Here is a 12,135-nt window from a genome sequence, read left to right on the forward strand (position 1 = left end):
TCGCCCAGTCTTCTGTGTGCCCAGGAAGGAGCTTCTCATCCCGTATCAGCCATGGATTAAGGTTCCCGGGTTTCAACCTGCCACTTTTGAACTTTCGCTTGCTGAGGTGTTCCTGCGAGTATCTCTGTAGATCTTATAAGATATTTCTTGATTTAAGGTGTTGGCATGCTTCCTGATATCTGAATAGAGAATGGGACAGAGATATCACTGCTTTGGTTCTTTTATTATTAGCTGCTACTTCCTGACGGATGTCAGGTGGTGTAATGCTGGCTAAACAGTATAATTTCTCCAGCAGTGTGGGGCATAGGCATCCTGTGATAATCCGGCATGTCTCATTAAGAGCTACTTCCACTGTTTTAACATGGTGAGATGTATTCCACACTGGACATGCGTATTCAGCAAAAGAGTAGCAAAGTGCAAGGGCAGATGTCTTCACTGTGTCTGGTTGTGATCCCCAGATTGTGCCAGTCAGCTTTTGTATGATGTTATTTCTAGCACCTACCTTTTGCTTGATATTCAAGCAGTGCTTCTTATAAGTCAGAGCACGGTCCAGAGTAACTCCCAGGTATTTTGGTATGCTGCAATGCTCCAGTGGGATTCCTTCTCAGGTAATCCTCAGGGTTTGAGATGTTTGTCTGTTCTTAAGATGAAAAGCACATATCTCCATTTTAGATGGATTAAGAATCAGCTGGTTTTCCCTGTAATAGGCAGTAAGAGCACCTAAAGCTTGGGAGAACTTCTGTTCAACCATTTCAAAGCTTAGGTGGTGATAGCACGATCGTCAGCATAGATGAAACTCTCTGTCCCTTCTGGCAGTGGTTGATCATTTGTGTAAATATTAAACATTGATGGAGGAAGCATACCTTGTGTGACTGTGGAGCAGAACAACAAACCCCTCATATGTATGCTTGCCCACAATGCCCTGCCTCATGCATGGAGGAGGAGTTGTTTAAAGCTACGGACAATGCAATTGCTGTTGCCCACTTTTGGTCTAAAACTATTTAGCTGTTTGGGATTCCTTTATTTTATCACTTTTAAACTTATTTATTATGCAATGCTTTTGACACGAAATAATAAAAAAGCTGGATCCTGGGATTTGTAGTTCAGCGAGGAAGTAGAGCTCTCTGACAGAGATCCTAAATATCCTATGAAACCATGACTCTAGATCCCATGGACTGGAGTCATGCCGGTTAAGGTGAGATCAAACTCTTATCATTGTGTAGTGTGAAAGGGTCCAGATAGATCAAAGATTTCCTTTGCTGTATTCTCCAGCAAGGGATGTGAACATGCTAGTGTCACTTTACTTCCAGACTGGACTTAAGTTGTTGGATTGTGTGTATGTGAGTAAGAGAGAAATGGAGTTGAAAATTATTCTGAATATCTGGTAGCTGACTCTGTTCATAATAGAATTACAACAGGCATTTTGAACTTATTAAAGGCAGCTATCCAATGTAGAAGTAGCTGACTAATATGGGGTGGAGGGGGGGGGAGAGAGAGAGTCATACGCATATATGTATTGGGTCATTAAACCTTTCTAACCACCCCTCCAGAATTATTGTATTGGGCCCCTTTTTTGCTCTGATTAATATTGGACGCTATGAAGTCTGCACAGATTTGCCAGCTCCACCCTTCTCTGGCATGTTAGGATTGCTCTTGCATTTCAGGATTGGAAAGGAAATGCTAAATGAAAAAAGGAAGAATGCTGGAGGCAAATCAATGCGTGTTGCCCTTTGTCCTCTCTTATTGTCAGGTGGTATCAATTGGCCTTTGAAGGAAGACTAGATTATACTTATGCACATCCAGAATTTTCAGCATAGACCTTTGACTATTAAAAGCATGGCCTTTGTGCTTAAGAGCAATAAAACTAGCAAACTTCTATGTGGGAAATAAATCATGGAGGCTTAAAATGATGTGCCAAGACCAAAATATGGAACAGCCAGATGCTCCAAGTGGAAATACACGGGACTCAATTTGGCAGAATTCTTTGAGAATCTGAGTTGAATTTGTTGGTTTTTATTTTTATGCACAGTAAAGGAAACTAGGAATTCAAATACAAGCCCTTCCCAGGCTGGAACTGGGAGGAAGGAAACGGTTCCAGCTGTGGCTTCTGGGATTGAAAGGGAGAGGGAAGAGAAGCTACTTCAAACAGCATTAGCTTTCCCTAAAGTGTTTCTCTGAAGAAAGAAGAAATCGGAGTGTTCTCAGCATGGCCTGGATTTTCCACTTTGCAACTTGTCTCTGGGTAACCATGGCTCTCTGCGTATTTGCTGGATCCCGGAGGCAGATAGGTAAGAACTGTCTGTAGTGGAGAATGTTGTTATGCAATATCTAATCAGTATAGTAATATATTATTAAGGATGGTTATGGTTATTTGAATAATACAGTGAGCCCTTGGTATATGCTGGGTTTGATTCCAGGACCCTCATGGATACCAAAATCATGGACACTCAAGTCCCATTGTATACCATGGTATGGTAAAATGATGCCCCACATATAAAATGGGAAATTCAAGCTTTGCTTTTTGGGAGTTTTTAAAAATATATCTCTTCAAGCCATGGCTGTTGGAATCTGTGGGTGCAGAATCTGTAGCAATTTGCACTTGAATATTAGAGAAAGGCTTTAATTCAGGACTTAAGCTACTGTGTTAAGGACAAGATAGGATTGTTTGGCAAATGCACGGCATTTCTGCAACTACAGGAGCATCAAAGCTTGAGGAAATTACATTGCTTTCCTACAACTCCCAAATCCCACAACTGGTATAGCTACTATATTTTCCCAATCTCTACAGGGTATATAGTTTGAAGTCATCTATGAATATTCTTCCCCCCTATTTATAGCACAGTACACTTGTGTCAGGAGCCTCCAGTGGTGCAGCGGTTTAAACCACTGAGCTGCTGAACTTGCTGACTGAAAGGTTGGCGGTTCGAATGTGGGGAGCGGAGTGAGCTCCCCTGTTAGCCCCAGCTTCTGCCAACCTAGCAGTTCAAAAACATGCAAATGTGAGTAGATCAATAGTTACCACTTCTGCGGGAAAGTAATGGCGCTCCATGCAGTCATGCCAGCCACATGACCTTGGAGGTGTCTATGGACAACGTTGGCTCTTTGGCTTAGATGAACATGACTAGACTTAATGTCAGGGAAAAACCTTTTCCTTTACTACACTTGTGTCAAGTGGACTGCAGGAGCCCTAATGGAAGCAAGTAAGAGCACAATATTTGCACGTGACTGTGACATCTAAGTGCCCCCTTTTCATGAAAGAGCTTCCGTACTTGTCATTTGTTTGACAAATTCAGCAGGAATTCTTTGCCAGCTTGGAGAGCTAATTGGAGGAGGAGGAATGTGTAGCATTAGCTTTTCCGACACTTATTCATCTGCAAAAGGCACAGAGCTTTTGAGCAAGTCATAAAAAACACCCTTCTAATTTCCCACAGCCTTTTAAGAAAACATTTGTATGCATAGTTTTTAATGCTTTTCAGGAAAAAAAACCCCCTCAAGCGTTGGCATTGCCCTCCCCTTTAACACTTAGAATAAACTTCTCTTTTCATGGAACCCCTTCACACTATCTTTTCCTCTCGCCTAGAATTCAGAACATGTCAACATCATCTGGGAATTTTCCAGCAATTTTAGCAAAGAGCTGGTAGAGCTGAGAAATCTGGCAGAAGCAGATGGTTAGTGAGAAAGCTATATATATTTCTGCAAATTGGCTATTTTTTTCCCCATGTATTACATCTCAGAACTTAGAGAAGTTAGTTTGAGGGCTACAGGTGTCAGAATTTCCATCAGCATGGGGTTCATTGACACTATAGAATTAGTGCAATTTGACACCTCTTTCAATGCCATGGCTCAGGGCTGTGGGACCATGGGAGTTACAGTTTTACGACATCTTAGCATTCTCTGCTGAAGAGGGCTGGTACCTACCAAACTGTAGATTCTGGGATTCTATGGCAGTTAAAGTCGTGTCAAATTGCATTAATTCCAAAGTGTAGATGCACCCATGGTTACAGGCTGTAATTTTAGGAGCTGTAATCCCAAACTAACTTTTCCAAGCTTTGCTTTTTCTAATGAACTCTACACCACTGCTCTTGTTCCAGTGGCTGAATATGTTTGGGCATAATAATTTCAGAAGATAGCTGGTTGGTTGGTTTCAACTTGTAGCAATTGTAAAAATATGCTAGGTGGAGCACGGATGAGGCTAGCAGGGCAGCAATTCTTAACATCCCAAGTAGTTGTTTCCCTTTTATTTTAGAAAAACAATCATATCCTATCTTTTTGTCCTGAAAGTCTGCCTGGACTATGTACTGAGAAAAAAGAAATGCATCTTCAAATCATACTGAATCCCAAATCCCAAACAGCTGGCTTTGATCAAAGAGACTGCAACCTGGGTGGAGACATATTTTTCCTTAAAGTGCATGGTTTCACCCTCTCTTAGGGATCTTCTATGTGCTTTTCTCATCTTCCTTGGGGAGAATTATTGTAGAATGAAATATGGAAAGCTGTTGACAACAACAGCAGTTACTTACAGACTATTACAGGGCCCCCCTTAAATGAAATTAATAGTCCTAAAAGCAAATTTTAGGAAGTATTGCTTTCCAACTAGTTTCTCTGGTTTTCTTGTTTTGCATTGGTGAATTACATAATGCAAAATGTTGTTTTGCTCTCTTTACTGAATATGATGATCAGGTCTTCCCACATGATTTCCCCCTTTATCACTGGTTAAAAACCCTTCATTTCATGTATCTACATGTCTTTGGTGTATCCAGTGATCTATCCCAGACCTGTGTCTGCATGTGGTGCTCTAAAAGGATTTTACCTTCTCATATAGGAGGAAATGCAGTTATGGTCCTTCAAATGAGTTGGACTACAACTCCTATCAGTCCTGGCCAGAATTGCTATTGAGGGATGATTTATTTATTATTTATTTAAAACATTTATATTCCACCCTTCTCACCTTGAAGGGGACTCAGGGCGGAGCACAACATATATACAGCAAACATTCAGTGCCGGAACATACAATAAATATAAATATACATAAACACTAAAATCAGTTATCTTCATATTAAAGCCATTATTTAAAACCATCACAAGTCAACCGTACTGGATCCGGTCAGTAGGGTGAAATTTCCTATTGCTTACCCTTATTGTACTGTCCCAAAAGCTTGGTCCCACAGCCAAGTTTTTACCATCTTTCTAAAGGACAGGAGGGAGGGGGCTGATCTAATCTCGCCAGGGAGGGAATTCCATAACCGAGGGGCCATCACTGAGAAGGCCCTGTCCCTCATCCCCGCCAATCGTGCCTGTGACGGTGGCGGGACCAAGAGCAGGGCCTCCCCGGAAGATCATAATCTCCATGGTGGTTCATAGAGGAAGATGTGTTCGGACAGGTAAACTGAGCCGGGGCTGTTTAGGGTTTTATAGGCCAAAGCCAGCACTTTGAATTGTGTTGGTAGCAAATTGGCAACCAGCAGAACTGACGCAACATGGAAGTTGTGTGCTCCCTGTACGCTGCCCCAGATATTAACCTAGCTGCCTCTCGTTGAACTATTTGAAGCTTCCAAACAGTCTACAAAGGCAACCCCACGTAGAGCACATTGCAGTAATCTATCCTAGATGTAACAAAAGCGTGGACCGTGATGGAGGTTGTATTCTAGTAATATTGGAATTCACGTATATTCTTCCTCATCCCTGCTTCATGGAACATCAGCTGATATTGCCTCCCACAAGTCCCAGCAATGTAAACGAAATTGTATATTGGAAACTGAAAGAAGAGCACTTAAAACAAGCATGATTTCATATAAGCAGCAGCTAAGTTTATCCTTTTATAGTCATACAAATGATGCTTGTGCACTATAAAGTACAAAATCAGAGATAGAACATGAAGCACAGAATCAACAAAACAACAGTTTTCATAAATCACATACATTGTAGGGGGATAGCCATGGGGTATGTGTGAAGGCATCCTTCCCCCTCCCCCCCCCCCAATTTTGTCCTCCAAAACAAATTTTTCCTTCAATCTACAAATTTCTAACATCGCAGAGAGACAATGAAAATAATTTATATCTGGAGTTCTTATATTTGCTGATTCATAATCCCCTGTTATTTGTCTGTTCTGTTTCTCCAGGTGCTCAAATTGTAGTTTTAAGTTACTGCAATCCTGGAATTGAAGGAAAATTTCATTGCAGTAGGGATTCTTTTGGGGTGGAAGGAAGGCAATACCTTCATTTTGCCCCATCTGTAGCTACACCCCTGATATAACAACTGGGTAATCTGTTAACATAATTGAATGCCCACTTACCCAATTATAGCATTGTCTATAAAAGCATGAAACTCAGAAATGCTTTGATCTCAAAACAGATGGTCTCTTTTACAACAAATGCCATTACTGTAGGCAAAACATTTCCAAATTGTTTCTGAAGTCATTGTGGTAAGCCCGCTATCTGTATCTATGCATCTTAATCTCAACTTTATGATCTGATTAGGGTCATAAATCAGGTTGAGTATAAAGTGTAGCACCTGAAGCGGGTCAATGTCAGGTGATGAAATTAAACTGGGAAGGGAAGCTGATAGTGAAAAGAAGCTTCCAACTTCTATAATGCCTTGTTCTTGTCTCTGTCATTTTGTATCTTTCACTTACAAAGCTGGGGCAGCTGGAATATAAACAGCAATGACAACTCAGAGAAAACTTAAGAGGCAAAAGGAATATAATTAAGTCCATGAGTCTATGATCTTGGTGGGGCAAATTTGTTAATTTTGTTGTAGTGTCATTAATTAAATTAAAATTACATTATAAAAATGCTATATTATCAATATAATAATATATTAACTCAGGTTAGTATATTAAATAATAACTGTCAAACCATAGGAAATCAGATAAAGCAATATATACAAAAGAGATAGGTTGAGTGATATCACATTGAGTATCTTTTAATCCAAAACATTTGGAACCAAATGAGTTTTGGACTATTTTTTTGGGGGGGGGGGGGGTTGAAATATTTGTTTATACAATAGAGTGTTTCTTAGAGATGGGACCCATGTCTAAACATGAAATTCATTTATGTTTCATATACACATTGCCTGAAGATGAATTCATACACAGTATTTAAAATAATTTTGTGCATTTATACACCTTTTTTTTTCCGTGTCAGGAGCAACCGGAGTTGCTTCTGGAGTGAGAGAATTGGCCGTCTGCAAGGACGTTGCCCAGGGGACGCCCGGATGTTTTGATGTTTTACCATCCTTGTGGGAGGCTTCTCTCATGTCCCCACATGGAGCTGGAGCTGATAGAGGGAGCTCATCCACGCTCTCCCTGGGAGGGATTCGAACCTGGCAGCTTTCAGGTCAGCAACTCAACCTTCAAGTCATGAGGCTTTTATCCCCTAGGCCACCGGGGGCTCCTATTTATACACTGAACCATCAGAAAACAAAAACTTCACCATCTCAGCCACCCATGTAGACAATTTTAGATTTTGGAGCTTTTCTGATTCCTGGAAAACAGATACTCAACCTACATTTATTATTAAAGGCTAGTAATGTTTTTAATTGCTCTTATTTTTGTATTTTTGTATTACAGATGAACGATTTCATGTCAGAGATACTGCAGACGCAAATAGTGGAGAGAATACTGATGTCATATTAGAGGTAATTAAATCAAAACAATATCAAGGGAATCCAAGAGGATCCATGGGCATGGATCTGCCATTTACAAAACCACTTATCAATATTCCACCTCTCCAACTTACAATGCAGTATCACTATCACTTCAGCTGCTTGGATGTCCAGCTGCTCCAGACAAACAATTTGTTAGGATAGGAAGGAGACTGTGGAGGTACTGGTAATAGTATTATTGGAGGGGTTTCTGCAGATGATAACATATACTGCTCCACTCATTTCACATTGAATAAGCTTGCTCCTTTTGAGGGGGGAGTCTCTGCCACAACTATATACCCTGGTGTAAGCACTTGATGTAGAACAGTTTCATACCTCTGTTACTGTGCAATCCCATCTGCATATACAGAAATGCATCTACACCAAATGTGAAGATGAACACCTTTAATCACAGGAAAGGCAGCGATAAAAGGTTCCTACAGAACCTGGATAGTGTCACCCAATGGTAACTTGCATGTTACTAAAGTAGTGAATTTGCTCCATGTTTAAGTCTATACTTTAAGGAAGCTATCCAAGGTACTGAAGCTATTCCAAAGTAAGTTTGACACTGATGTTCTTCAACATATCAGCTGCCACTTGTGCTTCCAGTGTTTGACAAATATGATGGACATTCTATTGCAATGTTACTCAAAGTAATGGTTTATGGATTGCGATACCAATATATGAACTACTGATTACTAGTTAACAACTGGTTTTCATAAAAGAAGCAGTTGTAGGCCATGGAAACAATATATACAAGGGCTATCCAGAAAGTACATTATGTTTTGGAATTAAAAATGAATGAAGTAAAGGAGAAAACATTTACTATATGCAGTTGAAAGCCACACCCAAATACCACATCTCATGTCATCGCCATTCAAATCTAGGCACTTATCATAATGAAAAATGAGCTTGGAAACTCCTTCCCCACTAAATTCTGCCACCTACGTCATCAACCCTTAACCCTTCCCCCTTCCCACAGTGTCGCCAAAACTCTGTTTTGCCAGCCACACCCCCATTGTTGGAAACAAGTGGTTGACGATGGAAGTGGCAGAATTTAGTGGGGAAGGAGTTTCCAAGCTCATTTATTGCTATGATAATTGCCTAGATTTGAATGGCGACTATGTTGAGAAGTGGTATTTGGGTGTGGCTTTCAACTGCATATGGTAAATGTTTTCTCTTATACTTTGTTCATTTTTAATTCCAAAACGTAATCTACTTTCTGGATAGCCCTCATACTTTCTGGATAACCCTCATTTTGTTGCACCTGTTTTAACAGATGTTTTATATTAGCCAAGGATTTCAGCTTCACTTTTATTTCAAACCAGGTGCTGATGCTTCAGAAGAGAATTGCTGGAACTGCATTTTGCTTTTCTAAACCAAGGCCCACCAGATGGCATCCATGGGCTGTATCTGAACACATAGACTGAAATATAGCTGGCACTGCTTTAGAAAGGAAAAGGATCTGAACTATTAATCATGGGGTTGCATGAAAAAGGGGAGAGTTCTAACTGGAAAGCTGACATTTACTACTGACCATTTTGTTTGGCAGCACTATTTCCTAAGACAGTAGCTCCCAATGTTTTTTTTTAAATTGGAACTCACTCTTGATTTATTTATTTATGTTTCTCTCTCTCTAAATTCTTCTCACATCTTCTCATCACATATACACACAAGGCCCTAATATCTATTGCTCCCCACAACTGGCAGCATATAATCCATTTTCAACCCACCAGTTAGAGATGAGTGTTGCATGGAGGCACATATTTACACTCAAAGCAAATCAATTTCATTTAATCTGTACCTTAGCATCCCAATTTGCCATTATTTGAAGAATTAAAATTGGGAACGGAGGAAGCCAGTCTCTCTAAGAGAAGAAAATATGTGGTGATATGTATTTCCAGAGACACACAATTTCTGCCTTTTTGTAAATAACACTATCTCTGTGGCAAGTTTTCCACCTGCAGACAGAACCGGCCCTAGGTATTTTTCAAGTGTAGGCGAACAGAATTTTGCCCCCCCCCCCCCCAAAAAAAAATCACTGAAAAATAAAAGCATTGGATAAGCGAAAATGTTGGATAATAAGGAGGGATTAAGGAAAAGCCTATTAAACATCAAATTACATTAAGAATTTACAAATTAAGCACCAAAACATCATGTTTTACAACAAATCAACAGAAAAAGTAGTCTTGACTGTGCCCCTGTATGTTTGGCGACCGAAGCGACCGCTTAATTGGCCTCATTGTTGGACTGGCTCTGCCTGCAGAACAAAACTCCCCATGCAAATGATTGTTATCTTGACGTAGTGCTGGGGCTTGTGCGCCTCGATGATGCCATGAGCTAAATCGTGTAGGGCCACCCAAGACGGGAAGGTCATGGCAGAGAGGTCAGACTAAATACGATCCCTGGGGAAAGTAACGGCAACCCACCCCAGTATTCTTGCCATGAAAACTAAATGGATCAGTACAACCAGAGAAATGTCGGTATACCATCGGAAGATAGGACTCCCAGGTCGGAAGATGGTTAAAACGCTACTGGGGAGGAACAGAGGACTAGTTCAACTAGCCCCAGATGTGATGCAGTTAGCTGAAAGCTGAAAGGAAGGCTAACGGCCGATGGTGCTGGAGGCGAATGACAAATCCGATGTTCTAAAGATCAACACACTATAGGAACCTGGAATGTAAGATCTATGAGCTAGGGCAAACTGGATGTGGTCATTGATGAGATGTCAAGATTAAAGATAGACATTCTGGGAGTCAGTGAACTGAAATGGACTGGAATGGGCCACTTCAACAGATGACCACCAGATCTACTACTGCAGACAAGGGGAACACCAAAGAAATGGAGTAGCCTTCATAATTAATAATAAAGTTGCTAAAGCAATGCTTGGATACAACCCAAAAATGATAGAATGATCTCAATTTGAGTTCAAGGCAAGCTGTTTAACATCTCAGTGATCCAAATATACGCCCCAACCACAGCTGCTGAAGAAGCAGCATTAGATCAGTTCTATGAGGATCTGCAGCACCTACTGGATAATACACCAAAAAGAGACATTATTTTAATTACAGGAGATTGAAATCCTAAGGTGGGCAATCAAATGACAACTGGGATCACAGGAAGCATGGTTTGGGACAACAAAATGAAGCAGGACGTAGGCTGATAGAATTTTGCCAGGAAAACTCACTGTGCATAACAAACACCATTTTCCAACAACCTAAAAGACGGCTTTATACATGGACTTCACCAGATTGACTACATCCTTTGCAGCCAAATGTGGCGGATATCCATCCAGTCGGTGAAAACAAGACCTGGAGCTGACTGTAGTTCAGATCACGAACTTCTTATTGCACAATTTAGAATCAGACTAAAGAGAATGGGGAAAATACACAGACCAATTAGATATGATCTCACAAATATTCCTAGTGAATATGCAGTGGAGGTGAAGAATAGATTTCAGGGACTAGATTTAATAGAGTCCCAGAAAAACTATGGACAGAAGTTCACAACATTGTTCAGGAGGCGGCAACAAAGTATGTCCCAAAGAAAAAGAAAACCAAGAACGCAAGATGGTTGTCTGCTGAGACACTGGAAGTAGCCAAAGAAAGAAGGAAGGTGAAAGGAAACAGCGATAGCGGGAGATACGCCCAATTAAATGCACAATTCCAGAGGCTAGCCAGAAGAGACAAAGAACTATTTTTAAACAAGCAATGCATGGAAATGGAAGAAGACAACAGAATAGGAAGGACAAGAGACCTCTTCCAGAAAATCAGAAACATCGGAGGTAAATTTCAGGCAAAAATGGGCATGATCAAAAACAAAGATGGCAAGGACCTATCAGAAGCTGAAGAGATCAAGAAAAGGTGGCGAGAATATACAGAAGATCTCTATAGGAAGGATAATAATTTAGAGGATAGCTTTGATGGTGTGGTGAGTGAACTAGAACCAGACATCCTGAGGCGTGAGGTTGAATGGGCCTTAAGAAGCATCGTTAATAAAAAGGCAGCAGGCGATGACGGGATCCCAGCTGAGCTGTTTAACATCTTGGAAGATGATGCTGTCAAGGTGATGCATGTCATATGCCAGCAAATATGGAAAACACAAGAATGGCCATCAGATTGGAAAAAATCTATTTATATCCCCATACCAAAAAAGGGAAAAACTAAAGAATGCTCAAACTTCTGTACAGTGGCACTTATTTCCCATGCCAGTAAGGTAATGCTCAAGATCCTGCAAGGTAGACTCCAGCAATACATGGAGCGAGAGTTGCCAGATGTCCAAGCTGGGTTTAGAAAAGGAGAGGAACAAGAGACCAAATTGCCAATATCCGCTGGATAATGGAAGAAGCCAGGGAGTTTCAGAAAAACATATATTTCTGCTTTATTGACTATTCCAAAGCCTTTGACTGTGTGGATCGTAATAAATTATGGCATGTTCTTGGTGGCATGGGGATACCAAGTCACCTTGTCTGTCTCCTGAGAAATCTGTATAAAG

The 12,135-nt window shown here is 40.7% G+C and overlaps 1 long non-coding RNA gene across 1 annotated transcript in view; it reads left to right on the plus strand.

The window, feature by feature from the left end:
• fam180b (family with sequence similarity 180 member B) overlaps positions 1-12,135 on the plus strand; it is a 17,011-nt gene continuing 4,876 nt past the window's right edge. Inside the window, exons 1-2 of the long non-coding RNA XR_505791.3 lie at positions 1-2,288; positions 7,568-7,635. This is a non-coding gene — a long non-coding RNA (family with sequence similarity 180 member B). The remainder of the gene's footprint in view (positions 2,289-7,567; positions 7,636-12,135) is intronic.

Source organism: Anolis carolinensis, chromosome 1 (genome assembly GCF_035594765.1).
Source record: "Anolis carolinensis isolate JA03-04 chromosome 1, rAnoCar3.1.pri, whole genome shotgun sequence".
Lineage (NCBI taxonomy): Eukaryota > Metazoa > Chordata > Lepidosauria > Squamata > Dactyloidae > Anolis > Anolis carolinensis.